The 10,198-nt window shown below is 47.1% G+C and overlaps 1 long non-coding RNA gene across 1 annotated transcript; it reads left to right on the top strand.

Annotated features, from left to right (window-relative positions):
* The first annotated feature begins 5,325 nt into the window (after positions 1-5,325).
* On the top strand, positions 5,326-9,900 carry LOC122944560. Its single transcript, XR_006391029.1, has 3 exons — positions 5,326-5,394; positions 8,387-8,497; positions 9,044-9,900. It is a non-coding gene; the product is annotated as an uncharacterized LOC122944560 (long non-coding RNA).
* The last annotated feature ends 298 nt before the right edge of the window (positions 9,901-10,198 follow it).

The following is a 10,198-nucleotide window of genomic DNA, read 5'->3' as shown; positions in this document are numbered from 1 at the left end:
GGTTATTACTGATATAGGGGCACTGGGGTCTGCATTATGGGGGCGCTGGGGTTATTACTGATATAGGGGCACTGGGGTCTGCATTATGGGGGCACTGGGGTTATTACTGATATATGGGCACTAGGGTCCGCATTATGGGGGCACTGGGGTTATTACTGATATAGGGGCACTGGGGTCTGCATTATGGGGTCTGCATTATGGGGGCACTGTGGTTATTACTGATATAGGGGCACTGGGGTCTGCATTATGGGGCACTGGGGTTATTACTGATATAGAGGCACTGGGGTCTGCATTATGGGGGCGCTGTGGTTATTACTGATATAGGGGCACTGGGGTCTGCATTATGGGGCACTGGGGTTATTACTGATATAGAGGCACTGGGGTCTGCATTATGGGGGCGCTGTGGTTATTACTGATATAGGGGCACTGGGGTCTGCATTATGGGGGCGCTGGGGTTATTACTGATATAGGGGCACTGGGGTCTGCATTATGGGGGCGCTGTGGTTATTACTGTTATAGGGGCACTGGGGTCTGCATTATGGGGGCACTGGGGTTATTACTGATATAGGGGCACTGGGGTCTGCATTATGGGGTCTGCATTATGGCGGCACTGTGGTTATTACTGATATAGGGGCACTGGGGTCTGCATTATGGGGGCACTGGGGTTATTACTGATATAGGGGCACTGGGGTCTGCATTATGGGGGTGCTGTTGTTATTACTGATATAGGGGCACTGTGGTCTGCATTATGGCGGCACTGGGGTTATTACTGATATAGGGGCACAGGAGTCTGCATTATGGGGGCACTGTGGTTATTACTGATATAGGGGCACTGGGGTCTGCATTATGGGGGCACTGGGGTTATTACTGATATAGGGGCACTGGGGTCTGCATTATGGGGGCACTGTGGTTATTACTGATATAGGGGCACTGGGGTCTGCATTATGGGGGCACTGGGGTTATTACTGATATAGGGGCACTGGGGTCTGCATTATGGGGGTGCTGTTGTTATTACTGATATAGGGGCACTAGGGTCTGCATTATGGTGGCACTGTTGTTATTACTGATATAGGGGCACTGTGGTCTGCATTATGGCGGCACTGGGGTTATTACTGATATAGGGGCACTGGGGTCTGCATTGTGGGGGCGCTGTTGTTATTACTGATATAGGGGCACTGGGGTCTGCATTATGGGGGCACTGGGGTTATTACTGATATAGGGGCACTGGGGTCTGCATTATGGGGGCACTGGGGTTATTACTGATATAGGGGCACTGTGGTCTGCATTATGGCGGCACTGTGGTTATTACTGATATAGGGGCACTGGGGTCTGCATTATGGGGGCACTGTGGTTATTACTGATATAGGGGCACTGGGGTCTGCATTATGGGGGCACTGGGGTTATTACTGATATAGGGGCACTGGGGTCTGCATTATGGGGGTGCTGTTGTTATTACTGATATAGGGGCACTAGGGTCTGCATTATGGCGGCACTGTTGTTATTACTGATATAGGGGCACTGGGGTCTGCATTATGGGGCGCTGTGGTTATTACTGATATAGGGGCACTGGGGTCTGCATTATGGGGGAGCTGTGGTTAATACTGATATAGGGGCACTGGGGTCTGCACTTACAAGTACTTTGTGAGAGACTTTTTCCCCTTCTAACATAATGGATCTCAGATGGAAATGGCTAAAACGGATGCTAAATGACCATAAGGGCGCCTTCACACGTGGATTTTCTTGCAGAATTTTCTGTGACTGTTGAATAGGGTTGTTTTGGCAGGAGGCGCATGGATTTCTGCAAGCTTCATTCAGATGTATGGAACTGATTTTAAGTCGCAGAAATTTTCTGCGACAAAATCTGCCATGTGTGAAGGCGCCCTAACTGAGTAATACAGATGGTTATATTACTGGATCCGTTTTTTTTGTTTTCTGTTCTTCTGACGGATCAGAGCGGAAAACGAAACGGTGATGAGGACTTTGTATGTGTGGTGTGAGCAGGGCGATGCTGCCACCTAGTGGACACTATCAGTACAGCAATATTCCTAGAGTTCTTTACAGCTGGAAGTGCTCACCCTATAAACCTGGCCCAAGAAATTCTTTAAGTCAGTCCAGTTATTGGGGCCCTAAACTAAATCCGCCGTATCCTTGAGTAATTTTATATCTCCTTTTCTATGTATTAATTCTACTTAGCAATTTTTTAGTTCGATCTGTTTCTGGGAAAGCTGGGTATCCACTACTAGATTCCTCACTACAGTTTGTCTGCCATGTTGTTCAAAATAACGGATCTCAGATGGAAATGGCTAAAACAGATGCAAAATGAGCATAACCGACTCTCAAAGGGTCCATTATTATTATTTTTTCCTGTTCTTCTGACTGATCAGAACGGACATGAAGCGGTGATGTGCACCTCCTAGTGTGTGTGGGGTGAGCAGGGTTATGCTGCCACCTAGTGGATATTATCAGTACAGCAATATTCCAAGACTTCTATCCTTAAAGCTGGAAGTGGCCACCCTATAAACCTGGCCCTAGAAATTCTTTATTCTTTAAGTCAGACCAGATATCTATGTATTAACATCTACTTAGCAATTTTCTAGTTCGATCTGTTTCTGGGAAAGCTGGGTATCCACTACTAGATCCGTCACTACAGTTTGTCAGCCATGTTGCCCTGAATGGGAGGCACTGTGGGTGTAACAATTAGGGGCATTATGACTGTCACTGTTATAGGGGCACTGAGGTCTGCATTATGGGGGCGCTGTGGCTATTACTGATATAGGGGCGCAGTGGATGTAACCTTTACGGACAATGTGGTTGCCACTAATACTGGGGCATTGGCTGGCATTGTAATGAGGGCACTTTGCCTGGCACTATGGAGACACTTCAGCTGTAACTGTCATGGATGCCCTGTGTCTGTTACTGTTAATGAGCTTCACGGTTAGTCTTATGGTGGCATTGTGACTGTCACATTATGATGCACTGTGGCTGTCACTATTATGGGGACAATCCAGCTGTCACTGTCATGGATGCTCTGTGGCTGTCATTATGATGGGGGCACGGTGGTCAGGATTATGGGGACAATCAGCTGTTACTGTCATGGATGCTCTGTGGCTGTCACTATGATGGGGGCACGGTGGTCAGGATTATGGGGACACTTCAGCGGTCACTGTCATGGATGCTCTGTGACTGTCACTATCATGGGGCATGGTGGTCACTATTATGGGGACAATGCAGATGTCACTGTCATGGATGCTCTGTGACTGTCACTATCATGGGGCATGGTGGTCACTATTATGGGGACAATCCAGCTGTCACTGTCATGGATGCTCTGTGACTGTCACTATCATGGTGCATGGTGGTCACTATTATGGGGACAATCCAGCTGTCACTGTCATGGATGCTCTGTGGCTGTCACTATCATGAGGCATGGTGGTCACTATTATGGGGACAATCCAGCTGTCACTGTCATGGATACTCTGTGGCTGTCACTATCATGGGGCATGGTGGTCACTATTATGGGGACAATGCAGCTGTCACTGTCATGGATGCTCTGTGACTGTCACTATCATGGGGCATGGTGGTCAGTATTATGGGGACAATCCAGCTGTCACTGTCATGGATACTCTGTGGCTGTCTTTATGATGGGGGCATGGTGGTCAGTATTATGGGGACAATCCAGCTGTCACTGTCATGGATACTCTGTGGCTGTCACTATCATGAGGCATGGTGGTCACTATTATGGGGACAATCCAGCTGTCACTGTCATGGATGCCCTGTGGATACTGCTTTGGGGCAGTGTGGCTGTCACAGTTATGGAGGCACTATGGACTCGCTCACAGTTATCAGTGAGTGGGCACTGGGCTATTATTGGGCCCCTGTTACTCTTCTGGGATCGCTGCTGTTCTCTTTGTTATGGGGGAACTGTAAGAAATAGAGTAAATGTGTGAGAAATACTACTGCGTTCACGGCTAGAATACCCAGACTGGAAAAAGTGAGAAGATTACAGGATCCTGACTGATCCGCCCTGAGGATGTACAGTCAGTGACTGGAGAGGACATGTCAGTGTCATGTATGGTGTGAGCAGGGTTATGCTGCCACCCAGTGGACATCTTCAGTACAGCAATATTCTAATACTTCTGTGTCCGGCGGCAGTCACACTATAAACCTGACCCAAAAATTCTTTATTCTTTAAGTCAGTTCAGATATTGTGACTCTAACCTAAATTTGTAGAGTCCTTGAGCCATTTCACATTCCTTTTTTCTGTCTATTAACTTCTACCTAGCAGTTTTCTAGTTTGATCTTTTTTCTGGGAAAGCTGGGTAACCACTACTATATCCATCACTACAGCCATGTCACCCTGAATATATGCCATTTAGGGGTCTAGGAAAGTTGGGTGCAGACCCCCACTGAGAGCTGCAATGGTAGCCATATAGGATGTTACTCTACTTTCCTAGAAACAGATAATCTGTATTGAGGCATATGAGCGTCATGGAGAGACCACCCTCCATGGTCTAGAATGTCTTTCCTCTGGTGGATGTGACCCATCTGCTACGTGGTATGGGACCCTCTGATGACGTTATCTTGCTGGAAAAATGTTACTTGATCCCCCAAGTGTCCACCAGAAGTGGACATATCTACCCATCTGTCCATATAGGTCCCAGGTACTACTCCACCCAGCTTGTCTGGTTAAACTGAAGCTCCATCGTCATTCAGTGCATAATCCAGGACGTTTAGAATCATCTGTGTTACATTTATTGCTTCATAGCTCACTGGAAACCACCAACAAGCAGGCTAGCTGCTGCTTTTAAATCTATCTTAGGCGTCTACACAAAACCACCTGTCTCATTACTCTTGAATATTTGATGCTCATTAAACCTTGTACAGGCGCCTATGTTTTGGGTAAATGGGTAGTTGCCTGGAAACCATCAGCAAGCATACTAATTGCCAGTCACATGTTGCCTTTTATGATTTATGACTGATGTGAATACCCAGGATAACATGACTTTATGAACATTCACAGCAGACGCCGTACTAAAAAGAAGCACATAACAGAAATACCAGATCTGACAACAGCAACTTATTGATGGTTTCCATTCTTCTTTGTAAAAACAAACCTAATAATAATTGAAAACAGCTAAAATGTAATGACTGTGTAGGACAAGTCAAACTGAGCAGATGGCAGTGCCCAATGGGCTCGAGGAGCTGAGTAACGATTGGGTAGACAAGGTCCATCCATATCATACCGCCAAAGCGTGCTCCTTTTATTGAAATACCATCAAGTATACACAAGGCAACATGTGATTTACAGGTATTCTTTTCAATTATACAGATTACATCAAAATGCAACGGAAATGAAAAGACATAGAAAACTGTCTAATACCCTGAGGGACTCGAGAGGTCAGTTCTTACAGAAATTGTAGTCTTTGCTAACTAATATGGCATTTCTCAGACAATACTGCGCATCTGATTAAGGGCTCATGCACACGACCGTATGCCCTCCGAGACATACGGTCCGTGAGCGGGCCATATGTCCCGGAGCGTATACATTGTGCGCACGGGCGCGCACAGCATCATAGGTTACTATGATACTGTGCTCATTGGGCCACCTGCGGGACTATTTGAGTGCAGGACAATAGTCCCACAGGCGGCCCGATGCGCACAGCATCATATAGTAACCTATGATGCTGTTAGCTCCCGTGCGCACGATGTATGCCGCTCCGGGACATATGGGCCTGCTCACGGACCGTATGTCTCGGAGGGAATACGGTTGTGTGTATGAGCCCTAAGAGAGAAAGCAATCAATCAAAGGGGTTTATGAAAAATTGACGTGATCCAAACTTCTAGACATGGACATGACGCGTTGAAAGCCGAGGCGGACATCCTTTCGTACCAGCATTGTTCATTATTAGACTGTGGATTGTTTGAGACATGTCTTTAATTTTTCCCCTTCCTCCATTAGCAAATTTCTGTAGCAAAAGGATGCGGTAGGAATTGGAGGTAATATTGGAGATCCATAGCCGTACCGGTCTTCAGTCGGCGCAGGCGCACTGAGAGGAGGACGCTCGGCCGCTCCTTCCTCAGTGCGCCTGCGCCGGGTGTAGATGTGATGTCATCGGCGCAGGCGCATTGAGGAAGGAGCGGCCGAGCGAGCGTCCTCCTCTCAGTGCGCCTGCGCCGACTGAAGACCGGTACGGCGCAGGCGCGAGATTTAGAAGGCAGACAGGGCCAACCAGGGGACAAGAGCGCTCGCTGGCCCTGTCAATCAACAGGAGGAGGGGGCGTTTTTTTGAAAGCAGGATGCAGCTGCTACCAGCAAGTAGCCGCCCTACTTGCTGGTAGAGAGATAATTTACATATTATAAGAGTGCAGTTTTTAAAGAAACTACTAAACAAAAAAGGGTAAGAGCCCTATATAGTGAAAAATCGCCGTATAAGGATTTTAAGTAGCCCAAAAACGAAAAATGACTTTTGGGGGGTGACAGAAGCCCTTTAAAGTATGCAAAATATCTACCAATCTATTGGACAATAATTTAGAAAAGATCTTGAGATTGGAATTGAGTAATGATATGGGGCGGAAATTTGCTGGAGTGTCGGGAGGTTTGCCTGCTTTGGGAACTTTTGTGACTATTAGGGCTGAGAGCATTTCCTTTGGAATGGGATTGCCTCCAAAGAATTGCTGGAAACATCCCTTCAGGTATGGAGAGAGGATCGGGGAAAATTTCTTTGTCACAGCCTTTGCTGTGTGCGCCGTGCCTTGCTTGTGGTTGCCAGTGGCCACGTGTTGTTAAGTCATGTGGTGGCAGTGTCTCGGCTTTGGCTGTGTGCGCCGTGACAGGGTTGCCACGCATGCTGTTGCCGGTGGCTACGTGTTGCGTGTTGGCTGGTGTGTGCACTTCCCCTTTTAAGTTGTAGCCTTCCTCTGTCTGGTGCTGTAATGGTTAACTCCCTGACTGGGTGTGCTCACTTGGGTTTTATCTCCTGTGGCTTCCTGGCTGGAGTTAGTTGTACTTCAGCTGTCGTTTGTGCTGGAGCTCTGCTCCAGTCTCGGGTGTTCTGTCTGCCCAGTCCTTGAGGGCGACCTTGTAGGACATCGATGTTCTCAGCGATGTCATCTGCGATGTCATTCCTTTGTCTCCCTTGTATCCTCTATGTACCCACCTCACTTGTATGTTTGGTGTGGGTTTATGTTCAGGGTTTGTTGTACATCTTGTTTGTTGTTACATGTCTGGGCTGTTGTTGATGTTTGTCATTACATGTGTGCAAGACTTTTTCCCTGTGTGTGTTGTACCTCCGTGAGGGGGCGGGTTTCCCGGAGGGGTGAACCATAAGTCTGTATTCAGCGCTGCCTGGGGCTGCCGTGCTCCTTGCGGCATGGGGTCCAGGCAGTATCAGGAGTGCTGGATATCTGTGTGTGTGTGTGTGTGTTGTCTGTACAGTGTCCTATTTGGTGTGTGGGCACCTGTACTTATGCACTGGTTCCAGTCGTGGTGGCTGCGGCAGGTAAATGTGTTTCTGGTGTTCTTACCTGCTGACTCTGTTGCTGAATATGGTCTTTTCCTTTCCCTGCTGCTAGGCCATTTGAGACTCCTGTTCATCCGTGTCTGGGAAAAACAGGTCGTCTCTCCCCTGCTCATATGTGAGGGATTATCAGGGCAACTCGGGGCCAAAGGGATCCTGGTATGAGCCGTCCTACCATCCAGGTCCGCTCATACGGTGAGGAGTTAGGGTGAGGATTAGGGACGCTTTAGGAGGTGACCTACTCCCTGATCTAGGCATCCTGGCCTAGCTGGTTCCCCGTTATATCTGACATTGTACAGTGGGGGGTTTTCCCCACTCCCCACCGTGACAGTCTTGTAGTACTCATTGGTTAACCCATCTGGCCCTGGTGATTTGTCTAGTTTGAGAGAGGTTATTACTTGAGTGATTTCATCAATATGGATATCTGCGTTTAATATATCGACCGTAATTGGGGAAGAGAGATTTTATTCAGGAAGGTGTTAATTATCTCTTCAGTAGGTTGAGGAGTATCAGCGACTGGGACGTGATTATACGATTTAGAGTAGTATGAGGCGAATTCATCAGCTATTTCTTGTGGATTAATAATTTTTTTACCTGCTCTGCCATATAAAAAGGGAATCCTAGATTTGGCTGATTTAGACTTAATCTTCTTTGCTAAATATTTATTAGCTCTGTTTCCGCAATAGTGATACATGGATTTGGATTTGCGGAGGTGTAGAACTCAAATCTGGATTGCATTAACGTATGTAGCTCATATCTTGAATTTTTAAATTGGGTTGCGAAGGTAATTTTGGGAGATTTTTGGTTGTCACACTCTACTTGTCTAATCTGGCCTATGAGTAGTTTGATCTTTTGATTTCTCTTTTCCAAAGCGGAGCATTTTAGAAAGAAACCCCTCATGTGAGCGCACCAGATTGTGGACAACGAGACCTCAGATGAGTTATTAAGAGTAAAATATTCCTGCAGAGCGGTGCGGAATAGCGGTAAGTATTCACGGTTATTCAATCTCCACGGGGCTCGCGAGGGAGAGTATTGTAGGTTAATGAGTATAGAGGTAGGGGCATGGTCGGACCAAGTTATGGTACTGATATCTGATGAAATTATGTTTTGTAGTAGTAATACCATATCTGTGCGGGAGTATGAGTTATGGGGGCTTGAGAAAAAAGTAAAGTCTTCTTCATATGCATGGAATATGCGCCATGGGTCAAAAATGTCTTCTTTGTGCAATAACGCTCTTAATGAGAAGTCTCTGTCCTTACTGTCTTGTCAATCGTAGGGTCAATACCTTTATTATAGTCGCCGCAGAGTATTAAAAACCCCTGTCTTATTGGTGTCTTAATTTGTTGAAGAAGCGGTGAAGGAAGTGAAGCTGTGATTTATTGGGGGCATATATGGATGCTATAGTGTAAAGCTATTGATTAGACAGACAATGACAATGAAGCGGCTTTGGCTGTCTGTAGTAATAGATATAAGTTTAAAAGAGACCATATCTTTAATGGCTAGCATCACCCCTGCTTTTTTCTTTTCAGGGTGGAAGTGAAAAATATGAGGGAAGCGCCTATTTTGAATCCTGAAACTATCTTTAGGCAATCAATGAGTTTCCTGGGCACCTATAATGTCACAATGTCAAAGCGTGCTCCTATCAGGCTGTATATGAACTCATGTCATCAATCTGCTCCAAACCCATCAGCACGTTGACACCGTGACCCCCAATCCCCTGACCGCGTCCCCTCCGAGCAGATTGCGTTATGGTGCTTGTTTTGCTGGTCCTCCATGTCCTCCGTCCTTGTCCTCTTCCGACATGGAGACACCAGCCTTTCCCACCACGTCTGACCAGAGACTCTCTGTCTGTGGCGATCTGGGGGTCTGCGCTGGACCCGCAGGACAAGCTCCAGTCTCAGCGCAGGGGGGTTAGAGGGACAAGAAAACAGGAAAGTGTTGGACGATAAGGAGGAGAAGAAGCTTAGAGGAACAATGAGGAAGTGCGGCTGGAAATCCTGGATTGTGCCGCTCAGATAGGAGAAAGTGCCGGGCCGGCGGCTTCCAGGAAAAGAGGGTCACGGGAGGAAGTGATAAGAGGCTATGGAACTTCATGAGCGAGCCCCCCTGTCTATCACAGGCCCGCAGGGGTGACATGACTGCGGGGAGGAACTTATCCAGCTTTCCCAGACTCCTGAAGGGCAAATAAGCATCAATACAGAGACATTGGCAGGATAACAGGGCACATCACAATCAGGGCTCTGGAAAAGCTGGGTGACAAATGTTATGGAAGCAACTGAACAGCGTTTATACCTGGGGTTAGTCTGAAACCTAGCTATCCAGCTTTCCCAGACTCCTGAAGGACAAATATGTAACATACAGAGACATGGGCATGGTAGCAGCGCACATCACAATCAGGACTCTGGAAAAGCTGGGTGATAAATACCATGGAAGAAATTCAACAGTGTTTATGCCTGGGCTTTGTCTGAAACCTAGTTACCCAGCTTTCCCAGACTCCTGAAGGGCAAATAGGCATTGATACAGAGACATGGGCAGGGAAACAGGGCACATCACAATCAGGACTCTGGAAAAGCTGGGTGACAAATGCTATGCAAGCGACTGAACAGCGTTTATACCTGAGCTTAGTCTGAAACCTAGTTACCCAGCTTTCCCAGACTCCTAACGGGCAAAAATGCATAGATACA

This window comes from Bufo gargarizans, chromosome 8 (assembly GCF_014858855.1).
Source record: "Bufo gargarizans isolate SCDJY-AF-19 chromosome 8, ASM1485885v1, whole genome shotgun sequence".
NCBI lineage: Eukaryota > Metazoa > Chordata > Amphibia > Anura > Bufonidae > Bufo > Bufo gargarizans.
This window is presented reverse-complemented; position numbering and strand designations above follow the sequence as displayed.